Source organism: Clytia hemisphaerica, unplaced genomic scaffold (assembly GCF_902728285.1).
Source record: "Clytia hemisphaerica strain Z4C2 unplaced genomic scaffold, Clytia hemisphaerica genome assembly, whole genome shotgun sequence".
Lineage (NCBI taxonomy): Eukaryota > Metazoa > Cnidaria > Hydrozoa > Leptothecata > Clytiidae > Clytia > Clytia hemisphaerica.
Genome location: NW_027104342.1, coordinates 293823 through 308555, shown reverse-complemented (window position 1 = coordinate 308555; position 14733 = coordinate 293823).

Genomic DNA, 14733 nt, shown 5'->3' with positions numbered 1-14733 from the left:
AAACATGATTTATCATTTTGTGAGAGTATGAAAACCACTGCCCACTTAGACGTGAAGATTTTTTAAGAGAAGAAGATGATAATGTGATGAAACTCTCAATGTTCGCAAAAATGCCAGCCCAATGGAATCAATTTATTCTTTTAGCCTTTACATCAGTTGAAACTATTTCGAATCGCATTGTAACAAAGATTTTCCGAAAAATTTCTCAAAATCAACGGAACAGCCTCTTTCTGTTCTGATAAAGTTCCTTACTTTACAGGCTGAAATCTCCTCAGTCTCCCGCTTCCGCCGGGCTTGACTGACCCATAGATTTAATAGATTTAAAAAGCCCGAAGAGCTAGATGTCGTGCTTTAAGCCATCGCAGGCAAAAAAAAGTGAATATCGGAAAAAATATTGTTGCTATCGTTTTCGAAAACCTGCGAAGCTTCTGATTGGTCAAGCGCTGAAATTCCATTCTAATGTCACGTGACTTAGGTAGGATTTCCTACCTAACCACGGCACACTTTTCAGCAAAAGCTTTACATCTAGCCCTTCGGGCTTTATTATGGACCTATAACAATAGTTCTATTTATACTGAGACGATTAATTTTTCTGAGATGAGCGATTTAGAAAATGAGCATTATGGAGGAGTGTACTTTTCATTCATGTTTCAATAAATTGGATCTCCTCCACAAGATCACATTTTACAACCTACTCGTCTCAGACGATTTTTCCGTCTCAGTATAAATGGAACTATATAGTCCAATAGTTCCCTTTATAATCAAAAGCGCCAAAATCGCAAAAAAGTGGCTTAATAAATCACCGCAGCAATATCCAAATTTTTGCGGTTTTGGCGCATTTGGATTATAAAGGAGGGAACTATTGGATTGTAAGATAAGGTAAGTACAGTTATAAATTGATGTTTTTGGTTGTAATGAACCATCACCAAAGCCAAAGGAAAGCCGTGTTGAATAGATTTATAAAAGATTTGAACGACCGTTTAGTTTTAGGGTCATTACCGACTACCGAGACGTTTTCTCTTCATCTGAGATGAAGCCCCATATGAAGGTAATAAAGGTGTATTTATTACCTTCATATGGGCTTCATGTTCAGAGCGCGAGAGAATACAATGGCGGTGGGGTATTTACCGTATATCCAAAAGTCCCCATGCTTGTTAACAATCAAAAGCGCCAAAACAGAAATATCCGATTTTTTGCGATTGCGGCGCTTTTGATGTCGGCTTCCGTGTATTTTATATGCTTGTTTTATCAAAATAAACATGGCGGTTGCTTGGAGCGGTGAGATTTCGCTGATTCCTCAGAGCGGTGCGGTAAGTTTTTGACTATTGTTTCTGAGCTCTATATTATCCAGGTTTTCTTCTATATAATGATAGCTGTACCGTAAGTTGGTCTAATTCCCACACCCCTCATCTAATACTAATCCTGGCAACCTTCTCTCGAGTTTGGAATAATAGGAAGGACACAATCGTATGGAGAGCTGTTTGTAGAAATATTCACTCGATTATTTTTTTGATAAAATTTAACATTATCATTCGGTAAATTCAATTATCATTCGGTAAATTCAATATTATCATTCGGTAAATTCAATATTATTATTCGGTAAATTCAATTCTCATTCGGTAAATTTAATATTATCATTCGGTAAATGCAATTTGCATTTGGTAAATTCAATTATCATTCGGTAAATTCAATCATCATTCGGTAAATTCAATTCTCATTCGGTAAATTCATTTTACATTCATTTCAAAGTTTTCATTTGATTTCTTTCATTTGGTTTGATAGAAGTTTAATCTCATTCTGCAAGAAATTCAATATTTTATTTTATTAATTTATTCAACCATTACTTTTAAAGGCAACACGTCATTTTTCATGTGGGTTAGAATCTCAACAGATAAAACCGACGTTTTTGTGACTTTTTTAACACGTAGTAATATCCCCCATGATGCAACGGGTGGGTAGGGTAAAAGGGAAAACAAAATGTGCACTTTTTGATGAATACCCAGATTGCTCACGAGAATTTTTTGACCCGCATCCCACGCGATCGTATTTAATCGCCCGCGCGTGTATGCTGTGTCCATCGCAAGAACAAGATTCTCCTCTCTTGAGACTTTAAGAAGATTGGAAAGTGTCTTAATCATCCCAGATGAAAATAAGGAATATTTATGTAATCAAATTTATGGATGTAGTAAGTAAGGGTGGCTGAGTGGTTAAGGCGATGGTTTGAAGTACAGGCGGTGATCTGTTTTGAGAGTTTGAATCCCATACAGTGCGGTGATGTTTGTGTTATTTTGTCAGTGTTGAACAAACTTTTCTGGTTTTATAAGCCATGACTTCGTGTTGGATACGCACGAATCAGACGGATTAAAATGTCGTTCTTTCTCCAAAAAGGAGATGGCTATGACGTAGAGACGGCAAGACACGCTCTGCACCGAGACATGATGATCGATGAATCTCCATCAATTGAATTTACAGAATGAGAATTTACCGAATGAAAATAGATTTTACCGAATAAAAATAGAATTTGATTGATAATAATAATAAAGAATTTACCGAATGAAAATAGAATTTATTTTGAATGATAATAAAATTTACCGAATGATAATTGAATTTACCGAATAATAATTGAATTTACCGAATGCAAATTGCATTTACCGAATGATAATATTGAATTTACCGAATGAGAATTGAATTTACCAAATGAGAATTGAATTTACCGAATGATAATTGAATTTACCGAATGAAAATATTGAATTTAATCAAAAAAATAATCGAATGAATATTTCTACAAACGGCTCTCCATACAATCGCTGATTGAAACTTCTTTTTTGCTGTTTTCTTGAGGAAAAAGTCTTTTATTTTTTGGCCAATTGATCAGTAAATTGACCTTCTTCAGAATTAGATGAGGGACAACATTAACTTACTGTAATGTGTGCTCTAATTTGGTCGAAAAATGGGACTGTTGTTGTCAGTCAGGCACCAGTCTGGAAAGCAAAGAAGGGAAATGTTTTACGCCGGAGCTGCGCCAACTTAACTTGAAAAAGTTGAAAGCAGAAGATCTCAAATCTACGCCGGAGATATCCGGCGCACAAGCCGCAATTTCCAGACTGGCTGATCAACACAACCAAACCTTCTGTGGCCTAATTGGACTTGAGTCCCGAATGGTAGGGTGGTCAGGCCAAAATTTTCCCCTCAAATTTTGAAAACCAAACTAATTTTATTTGAAAGTCCTTACCTTTGTGAGAAAAATGAGGGGTCATTTGTTAAAATTGGTTAAGTAGTTCCAAAGTTATTCCATTTTCAAACCACAAAAAAACCACCTTTTCAAAGAATCGCCTCCTTACACCACGCCAGCAAGAAATAATTTTCGGAAGCACCAAAATCGCGCCAAAAATGGCGGATGAAATCTAGTCTTCCGTGTGGCGGGGCGTGAGGAGTTTTGCTGGCGCGGTCTGAAAATCGGCCCGATGACTGTTAAACTTTAGCCTATCGCTAATGAGCTGGAAATGATAGCTAAAAACAAATTTTACCAATGAAAAGCTGAAACCTTAGCTTTCCAACCATATATGGTAGCCCTGATAAAAATTTCAGGAAAGTGCCGAAAAATCGAAATTTCTTCTTTTTTCTCGATTTAAAGACGGCCCGTAGATTATCGAAAAGGCTACCACGTGACAAACTAAAGTACGATCTTTCCCGCGTTTTATAAAAAAAACCGCGAGTCTATAACTAATCCAGCTCATTAGCGATAGCCATTTGAAAAATGGTGGTCAAGGTAGACGGTGGTGCCACGAATTCCGAGTCGCCATTTTTTCACCTTGATGTCTAATAAATGGTATATCTTTTTATTGAAGGTAGGTAATGGGATGGGGTTTTTTTCTTTGTTTTCTCTGATAAATTCTGAGTATTAATAAAAAAAGAATGAACACGTTTGGAGTTGTTAAGGATAAGTTATGATGGATGGAATGTTCTAATTTAGATTTTCGACTTTTTCCACGCAAAAAATCCCGACGAGTGCGCACCCTACGAATGGGATTCGACTTTTCAGACAAAAAGGATTTTCGTTGATTTTGTACTTAACCATAAATCATTCATGTCTATACCTTTTTGGGAATACTATTTTAGGGCAGTAAGTCCATAGTAGTATATTCCCCCTTCTTTAGAAACATTCGAAGGGGTATTTTTTTAAAGAAAGCGGAATAATATGTTAGGGCAGTAAGGGGTCACTCACAAATCGATTTTAAGTTCAAATAACGTCATATGACGTTTGTGGGTGGGTGGGTCAAGGTAGGATGACGCTTTGAATGGGTTATAAAAAACATCGATTTTGAGATAGAGCTTTCATCTAATATATGATCTCTTTTCTATTTTTTATAGATGAAAGAATAAAAAATAATAAGTAAAATGATATAAAGTACAGAACAAACAGTCAAACCATAACCAGACAAACCAGACCCCTCAAAAGTACGACGGCTCGACTTTGATCGCTGCATTTTGTATCTCCATTATATTTACAAAATATAAAAACTATTTGTCCGCCGAAACATTTTCATTTTTTGCACGCGTCGCACTCCAGCTGGAAGCAACAAGTACTTTGGGCAAGCATCAAGCTTTATCAGTCTGGGCAAGTCGGGTCTAGAAACCAGTGGTCAAAGCCGCGTTGGTTTGGTTGGTTGGTTGCAACAACACTCGAGTCGAAAATATGGTGATAGCGTTGAGCATGAAAAAGAATCAAAGTACCAGATTTTTTTGAGTTACGTTATGTGGGGTGGGTGGGTGGGTTAGCTATCAAAACGTCATATGACGTTATTTGAACTTAAAATCGATTTGTGAGTGACCCCTAAGTTCATAGTATAGTAGTGTATTCCACCTTCTTTAGAAACATTCGAAGGGGTATTTTTTTTAAAGAAAGCGGAATTCTATGTTAGGGCAATAAGTTCATAGTATAGTAGTGTATTCTGCCTTCTTTAGAAACATTCGAAAGCCTATTTTTTTTAAAAAGGCGGAATACTATGTTAGGGCAGCAAATTCATAGTAGTGTATTCCGCCTTCTTTAGAAACATTCGAAGGGGTATTTTTTTAAAGAAGGTATAGAATACTATGTTAGGGCAGAAAGTCCAAAGTAGTGTATTCCGCCTTCTTTAGAAACATTCGAAAGTGTATTTTTTTAAAGAAGGCGGAATACACTGTTTGGATTTTTTGTTCCAATATAGTATTTTGCCTACTTTAGAAATTTTGAAGTAAGGAAAATCGGGACTAAAAATTTCTCGTTGCTATATATATTTTTACTTGAGTCCCAAATTCCACCTTTTCGTAGACCAATTCGGGACCGTCCCGAATCAAACCTTTATATAGACAGATTCGGGACCGTCCCGAAATTTGCATTTTCAAAACAAGCTATAATTAGCCCGTATAAATAAAGATTTGCCCCACACTTCCCTGATTTTCAAATTCAAGCCGCCGTATCCATCTTTTCAGCGACTCAGATAGTTAATATGTATTATGTATACTTTTACTTGAGTCCCGATTCCAATATGTTCGTAAGGTAAATCAGGACTAAAAGTTTCTTGTTACTATATATACTTTTACTTGAGTCCCGAATCTAACCTTTTTGTAGGCCAATTCGGGACTGTCCCGAATGCAACATTTTCGTAGGCCGATTTGGGACCGTCCCGAAAAGTATAATTTAAAAAAGTGTTATAATTAGCCCGTATAAATAAAGATCTGCCCCACACTTCCCTGATTTTCAAATTCAAGCCGCCGTATCCATCTTTTCAGTGACTCAGATAGTTAATATGTATTATGTATACTTTTACTTGAGTCCCGATTCCAATATGTTCGTAAGGTAAATCGGGACTAAAAGTTTCTCGTTACTATATATACTTTTACTTGAGTCCCGAATCTAACCTTTTTGTAGGCCAATTCGGGACTGTCCCGAATGCAACATTTTCGTAGGCCGATTTGGGACCGTCCCGAGAAGTATAATTTAAAAAAGTGTGATAATTAGCCCGTATAAATAAAGATCTGCCCCACACTTCCCTGATTTTCAAATTCAAGCCGCCGTATCCATCTTTTCAGTGACTCAGAAAGTAAATATGTATTATATATACTTTTACTTGAGTCCCGAATCCAATATGTTCGTAAGGTAAATCGGGACTAAAAGTTTCCCGTTACTATATATACTTTTACTTGAGTCCCGAATTCAACCATTTCGTAGGCGAAATCGGGAATTTTAATTTTAATCAAGTAAAAGTATATAGTATAAATCAAACCATCGATCAATATTTTTTTCTTCATCGATTTCGACTTTACCACGAGGTTCTAGATCGGGACAGTCCCGAGCGGGACTCAAGTTAAATTAGGCCCCTTCTGTCTTGCGTTTAGGCGGCAATCAAAAATATGTTCCATTCGGGTCCTAAAACATTTTCATTGACTTTGCTGTATTTCATGACATAAGATCAGGAAAGTTGGAAATGCAGAGCATTCTCCCAGAACAAGTTCGTGATAGTGTTAAATACCAACCAATACACGGCAGAGTAATACCGTGAGAGGTCCTAAAGCCGACAGCCCAGCCTAATTCCGACCCCCCAAATAACTGTTATGAAAAAAAATTCTATGTTTACAAACATTCCCTCTCCAAGTTGAACGATAAACTATTGCTAGAACTCTCGAAACAAAACATCTAACAAGATAGCTGTAATGTCAAGATGTCAATTAATGTAATTAAAAAGTGCGAGTTGTAAAAATAATTACCTTTTATTATGGATCAGTTGCTCATGTTTAAAACGATAACAGTTTTGTAATAAAAGTGACTTGTGCGGGAAAAATACGAAACAACTTGGACTGGTTTCCATCATAAAACAAACAGACTAAATTGTAAAAATGGCGCGAAGTTGAAAAAAGGGCGGATGCGGTAGCACAAATTTGAATAACAAACATCGAATCAATGAGGCGGCAACTATCAACGCCCTCTTTACCACCTATAAGTCCGGATGTTTATTTACGGAAGGCCCGCAATCGGACAGCTCTTCATTTAAGTGTACTCTTTGACGACATATATTATCTTTACTAGAATAGGAGCAAGGTGTCGTGTAATACATAATAATTGTAATATACGTCGTCTATTTGTATTCTTATCATGTAATATATAATATAATGTAATATACGTCGTCTATATGTATCCTTACACAAAGTCCCAGCCCCGCAATCAAGCCAAGTGCCAGTGTAAAGTAATAGAAACCAGGCTTGATTACGTAACGTTTCAAAATGAGCACGCTCGTACACAGACCTCTTTTATATTTTCGTGTGCTTTGGAAAATCAAAACATCTCGTTACTTTTTATGATGCTGTTACTACTGTTGTCATTTATGACGTTGTGCATATTGCAATAAAAAAATATGTTTTGTTATAAGAAGCAATTATTGTTATTTGGTTCAATTGGTTCAATGTATCAAATCTCTCAGTTTAGTTGACACTTTGGTATCTTCGTTGCGTCACAGCGAAAGGTTTGTTTTTATTTTAGTTTGTATCTTTGAAAGACCCCATCGGCTTTAGGCTGGGCTGTCGGCTTTAGGACCTCTCACGGTAGCATACAGAGATTCTTTTCTGCCCATAACTGTTAAATGGTGGAATGAGTTGCCAAAAGAAGTATTGAATATTGAAAATAGAAATGAACTTAAAATCGAAATTTCGTCTTATTTTGACAGAAACTAGATCATATGGTATTTTTTTTTTTTCCTTGTGTATCAGCCTATTGTGTTTTCTTAATCACTAACACCAGGTTGCCTTGGCCCTAGTTCAAGCTCGTTTAACACTAATTCCCAGGTCAGCATCAATTTACGTTCTTGAAGCCTTTTCCAATTAACTCTTACTTAACACAAGGAGTAATTTCTAGTATAATTTCTAGCATTTCTAACTTTTAGTGATTTATTTACATATATTTTTATTTATTTAGTTTATCTTACCTTTTTAAATTTTATTTTGCATGAAGCTAATGAAACTTCCTATTTTGTTGCAAGTTTAGGTTAGCCTCCACCCATGTTTTTATTCTCACTAATTTAAATTCTTTGCCTTTGTTCACCTTAATCTTTCTTACATCACTCATTTTGAAGCCTTTCTCTCTGAAACCATAAGAAATATTTTAAATGTTTATAGCTATTTATCTAATTTATTTAACTCATTTAGTATTTATTTTTTTGACTTCTCATCACGAAATTGACACCAAGTGCAAAAAAATCGCGAGTTTAGCTGGATGAAAATGTTACTGAAGAGGCTGTAAAATTGGAACTTCAAATTGATACCGGGTGTGCCAAAAAAAATAGGCCTAAAATTGAAACTTTGACGTAACTATTTTCAGTTAGAATAGAAACTTGAAATTTTACATGCGTCTTAAGCAACCTATTTCGAAGCTTTCCTCAAAGTTTCATTTGTACAGCTTTAGTAGTTTCAAAGATATGGAGATTTTCCTAAAGGATGTGAAAATGTGCTTGTTTATAGATTTGACGTCAAAACAAAAAAACTAGTCAACCACAGTTCCCTAGCGTTTAGTATCCGAACCGGAGTTGCAATTGTTATTTCAGCTTTTGTTTTGAAATCAGAAAGATGCCATTGCAGTGTTATTTTAAAAGATGACATTCTATTGCAAAATGGTTTCACTTACTAACGTTCAAGACAACCGGCATTTCTAACCATTACTGAAGAAAAATTGCCACAAGACAGATTGAAGAATGGCACCTCTTTCTGACGAAGACAAGGTGATCATCAGACATTATATTGAGAAAGAGTATACAGCTTATGAGATATGGAAACAGAACCCAGAAAAGAACTGGCATTATTCAAAAGTTAAACGTGCCGTCAAGAAATTTAAAGAGTATGGTACTATGGAGCGAAAGAAAGGATCTGGAAGACCAAGAAGTGTCAGAACTGCTGAAAATGAAGCTTTTGTTGAAGAAATGATCTGCTTGCAGGAAGACGAACCTGGGACACACGCTTCACCAAGAGAAATCGCTAGAGAGCTTGAAATCTCTCATTCCTATGTACGCCGAATCGTTGAAGATAAAGGTTACAACCAATTCAAACGTCTAAAAACACCACAGATGAATGATGCAACACGCACTCGTAGAGTCGATCCAGCTGTTAGTCTTCATGAGAAGTTTGCAAAAAACCCAAGGATGATTGAACGCGTCATCGTTCAAGATGAAAGCGATTTTCCACTCCAGGTACCGTTAAAAGCCAAAACGATCGACTTTACCACAAAGGCACAAAGAAAGACGTTCCTGATGAAAACCTTTTCCATGAAAGCAACCGCCAATCAGTAAAAGTTATGGTGTCATCTGCACTCACCTGGCATGGTGTTACGAGGCCAATTTTCGTAAAACGAAAAGGATTGAAATTCAACGCCAAAATTCAAACTCTTTCCAGAAATCGAAAAAATCCCTCATTTTTTCGCATTTTTTACCCTCTTTCAGATGGGCCTATTTTCAAAGTGATTTGATGAGTTTGAAATTTTGACCTGGCCTCCCTATTAATGATGTCATAATCAATGCCGTGCATTATTTGTCAGCGCCGTGCATATTTTGTCATTGAATCCTTTTCATTGAATAAATACCACTAAAATATACAAGAGAAGTAAGCATAAATTTATCGCCTGCAAGCACGGCTTAGCTAAGCGCAGCTCTCTTATTCATTATCTAAGAATTGGAACGGGCAAAGATTACCGCGCGGGCTGATAGCGGACAAAGGTTATTTGAAGATATTTTCAGGTAGAACAAACTAAACATAGAAAGGGGGTATTTTTTAGTGCTCTATACGATGATCGGTATCTTTTTCGAATTCTATGTTTAGATTTTTCTATCCAGCCCCATTGCTCTGTATGCGCGCCCCTGTTGCTAAGACCTTTGCTTGAAATCGAAAGTGAAACCAAAATAATTTAGCCCACACTGCCGTTCGCGTAATATTGATAAAGTGAAATGAGGTCCTGACTGGTAGTTGTTGATATTTGGCCTCTGTATTTTCACTTTACTGTTAAAAATCTCTTTGTAGAGCTGCCAGTCGAAATTTCAAACTTATTTTTCAAATTCAAAACCTATGCCATTCGAAGCCCTTGTCTTTAACTAGCAAAAAGTTTTCGTTCTTGAGATACATCAATTTGAAGTTTCAATTTTACAGCTCCTCCTTCGGTAACAAGACTCCGCCAAGCCAGAGCTAAATTCCACGATATTTTGGTAGGGAGGCCGAAAGGTCGCGCACAGAGCGGTAACAATTCCCAATTTTCATAAAAAAGAAGTTTGGAGATAAATATCTCACCTTTAAAAAAAGATATTCAGAAACCTTTTTTTTTTTAAGTATAGAGAATTTCTTAATCTGTCTTTTAAAAAAAAACCAGCCGTTTTTGTCGCTTCCTTGAGTCACAATCGTCCGATAATGGCAACCTGTCTACTATTTCTGACGGACACGGAAACCGGCACCAACGTTTCAAAACATAAGCCTTTTTCAAAAGGTTATAACAATTGAGCGAAAATCATTAGCCATTTAATTTTTTTACTATTGTCTTCCCTCATGATTCAAGTTTCTTTTGAATCTACGCTGAAAAAAAGAAGGATCTCCAGGAGCCAAGAAATTGAAAACTAAGTTTTGGTCTGAAATTTTTGGTAGGAATTTCACAACATTTTTAATAGTGCGTGGTATCCAATCAAAGCTGAATGCTTCTGCTATTTAGCCATATAATTTGTTTTTCCAAAACTTGTTCTGCTCAAACATATTAGGGAGGGGACTTAGAAATAAACAATTAGTGGCATATGTACAAAAGTTGCCAAATTATATAAAAAGAAGAAAAACATCGAAAATTTTGACCGGGGACCCTTTTCAGGGTCCCCCCGGGCCCCATTTCTGCGGGGTACTGTTTGCGGGGCCGGACCAAAAATAGCCTAACACCAACCTTCTCTAAACATAGTCATGTGGCATATCAAATTATCAGAAATTTGATGCTGATTCCAAAAATCATTACTAATAGGGGTCAAAAATCAAGCCAGAAAAAGTTATGGTAGCTTTCTTGAACTCATTTATTTGAATAAAAATGTGAAAACTGAAAATTCTGTTAGTTTTAGAAAAATATGTAATTGTGTTATATATGTTTTACTGATTTCAAAGCAACTGAATGTTTTTAAACTTTAAAAGTTCTATTCATTTTGTCTGTGATGCCATCTGCAACACTTTTGTCAATGAGACATCTAATCCTCACGGTGCATTGATAGGCAACTCGATCAACTTTACAAATAATTTGATCCAATTTTGTATCCTGGATGTCGGCTTCTTCCGGAAATGTCCACTGGCTCCCAGATTTGTCTCTACGTGTGAAGTAAGAAACTCGTACTAAGGAGTCTTCAACTGATTCTATAACACCTGATAAATAGAGAAAAAGATTGTTTAATTTGCAAATTAATCATAAATAAGGGGAATCTAGGGGAATCTTTCCAAAGCTCCATATTTCTGAACTCACCTAAATACCATGTATATTCAGTACTATCATCCTTTAGCCAAGCTGCTGCCACGTGCATCCCTGAACTAAACTTGTTGTCATTCTGTTGTTTGCTATTTCTAACAGACTTTTTGTTAACTTCTGGATTCATTTCTTCTGCATCATTGGACCCTTCGATTTGCTTTGAACCAAACGTTGTCTCTACAAATAAACAAAACACAAAGGTGGAAAACTTGACTAATTTTTAGGTCAAACTCAACTATTCATTCTATCACAAGCTTTCCCAGGCTTTCCAATAAGTTTTTTATCAAAATGCTGGGAGAAAAACTAAGAGACCCTGCTTTACATCCTTGTTAAAACTTTGAAATTGCCTCTTAAAACAATCAACAAACTCTTTTTCTCTTACCTTCCAAAGCACTGAGGATGCTCTTAAGATCTGCCATCGAGATACTGGTAGCTGCTTTGGCACCTTCAAAATATCTTTCTAACCCATCTTGATAATCCCTTGAACTCAACCTCTTGCCATTTTGCCTCAATCTAAACATTGATTTGTTGTCTCCAAATCCTGAACTAGCCTTTGCATATCTCACCTCCTTATACATACGATCAACTTTTTCTGTGCTCTCCTTACAGGAATTCATGAAATTCTCAACATCTTCCTTACATGTAAATGGCCCTGGTATTTGTTGACTCTTCAAAAAATGCAAATCCTTCAGGCGCTTCTCCTCGCTTTTGGCATTTAGCAGGTCTTTTTCCCTGTAACCTTTTTCCTGCATCTGTCTCATCTTCGTGTTCCAATTTACCTTGATTGATTCAATCTCTTTTGATTGAGACTGGTACTTTCTAAATTCTCCTGGTACAACTCTCTCCAAAACATCTGCAGAAGATTTCATGACGACTTTTCGAGATGCTGATTCCAAATTTCTTGAACCAACTCGGGCAGTACAGGCATAATTGAAGCTACCAACGTTTCTCTCCTCGCCAATGTTATGGACATCCACATGTGCGTCTAGCTTTGCTAATTGGTCTGTTGTTGCTTTTGAAACTTTGAAAACATTTGTTTTCTGATCTGCATCCTTACCAAACCCAAAAATAGCACCCTTTTGGTGGTGAAACCCATCTGCAAACTTTTCCAGTGCAATACGAATGAACCTTTCGATTTCCTTCGGATACTTCGTAATTGTCTCTTCAAGTGAGTGTAGAAGGAACTGCTTCTTTGGGAGGGAGCTCTGGAAGATGTCTTCAGATGCGAAACTGCACACACGCTCAAGTGAAAGAAAAAGTGATGCATCAATTTCTGTCAAGTCCTTGTAAAGTTGCGAAAAGCCCGATAAAAGAGCTGAGTAGTTTGTTTCTTTCGTCATGAGAAGTGAATGGTATGGTACTGTCACGTGTATACCTGTAAAGGCAATTTTTGAAAAATGGTGAATGAATTACTTTTAATGAATATAACATTTTCATACAAAGTGTGTTTTCTGTAAAACAGATTTAATGTACCTAAATTTGTCAAATGAGCCATCTGGTAGAAAAAAATCAAATAACTGTTAATAAATACCGAGTAAAGCAATAGCAGCAAATATTGGTTTCAAGATTTCCATTTGAACAAAGCTTCTATCGATGATGGCTATGTTGTTAAGGATATCGGAGTACTTCTCAAGATAGGCAGCAATATCATCAATCAAATAATTCAACCTTATACAGCACACAGGAAGTCTATTAAATCGTGAATCTTTCAAGGAAAGTGAAACATTTTCCTTCGGTTGAATAAATTCTCCAAAATGGGTACTGTAGTTCCAGGGCTTAGCAGAAAAATCCTTGCAGATGAAATTTGAGAGACATTTAACAGCTTTTATAGGGAAAGATTCTCTTCTGAAGTCTACATCGACATAAAAGCAGTCTGCTAACTTCTTTCCACCAAGGTGATCGTGAATTTCTTGGCACAACTCTCTGATCTTCCGATCGAACATCATCAGTGGGTGGACGTTGCATAGAAGAGTTTTTGGAACATCTTCAATATCCAACTCTTCGCACACCGATTCTATCACACCCAAGTTGTGAGCGGTGCTGTCAGACATCACAAAGCTAACCTTCTTCAGGATATTCTCCTTGGAGAATTTTCTATTACTTGCTGCAGACAAGATGTCAAATGTTGTAATTTGTAAATCCTTAAGTGTCTCTTTTGATTCAGTAAAAACACCAAATGCTGGGAGCGCTCTCCTAACTCCATTTATCGAAAGAGATTGAACAACATAATTGCCAACCTTATTCATTCCTGACCCATCATAGGAATAAACGATGCATGTGCTATTTGTTTCATCTAACATTATATCTTCAACAAGTAGACTCAAAGCCATAGCTTCAAAGAGCTTTGAGTTGACACGATAGTTTTTCTTCATCGGTAGTGTATTATTGTCAATATCTTGTTCCCTGCTGTAGGATTTCCACTTTCCATATTTCTTTCTGTCAAACAGATCGTTAGCGGTTTCTCTTACAGCTGCCTCAGCCTGCTCATAAGACATATGATAGACTGATATAAACTTTTCAATCAAGATGTAGTACTCTGGACGAACACTATGGAGGCCACTCCGGATATGCCTGTACTCAAATGGAAGTGGATCATCATTGGAATGGTCATAGACAGGAACATATTGAAATTTTGGTCGTTTCTTTTCAGGTTCTTCAGGGTTAAAGTCTGGATCAAGTGAGTCTTCACAATCCATCTCTTCTTCATCAGAACAAGCATCTTGTTTTTCAAAATAATCTTCAGGGTATGACTGGTTAAGTGATCTGTTCATTCTTTCCAATTTGCGGTTGTTGCTAAATTTTAGAAGATGAAAATTTGTATTTAGAATTGTGGGCGCTGGAATTATTCTGTAATAAAAATTTGAATCTAATAACAATTTAGAATTTTAATTTACAATGAATAGCAATGTGCCCTCCCGGTTATTACCATAAGTGCTTTATGGCAACTCCTGAACTTAGGCACAGGATGATTCATTTTGATAAACATAAGGAACATACCTGATTTCCCATTGTCTATCAGTGAAACTGGTACAAAACCCTTCTCGTGGGATTTGTTTTTGGTTATTGTAAAATGTCCAGTCATCTTGGCACATTTTGACTCCCCAGGTTGTTTCTTGTTGTTTTAACCTTTCTTGTGGACCTTAAAATGAAATTTAACACCAATCAATTTGAAATGTAAACTTTAAGCTGCTATAATTTATGGTCTATTGATTGAACTAAACTTATATACCTTGACAAAA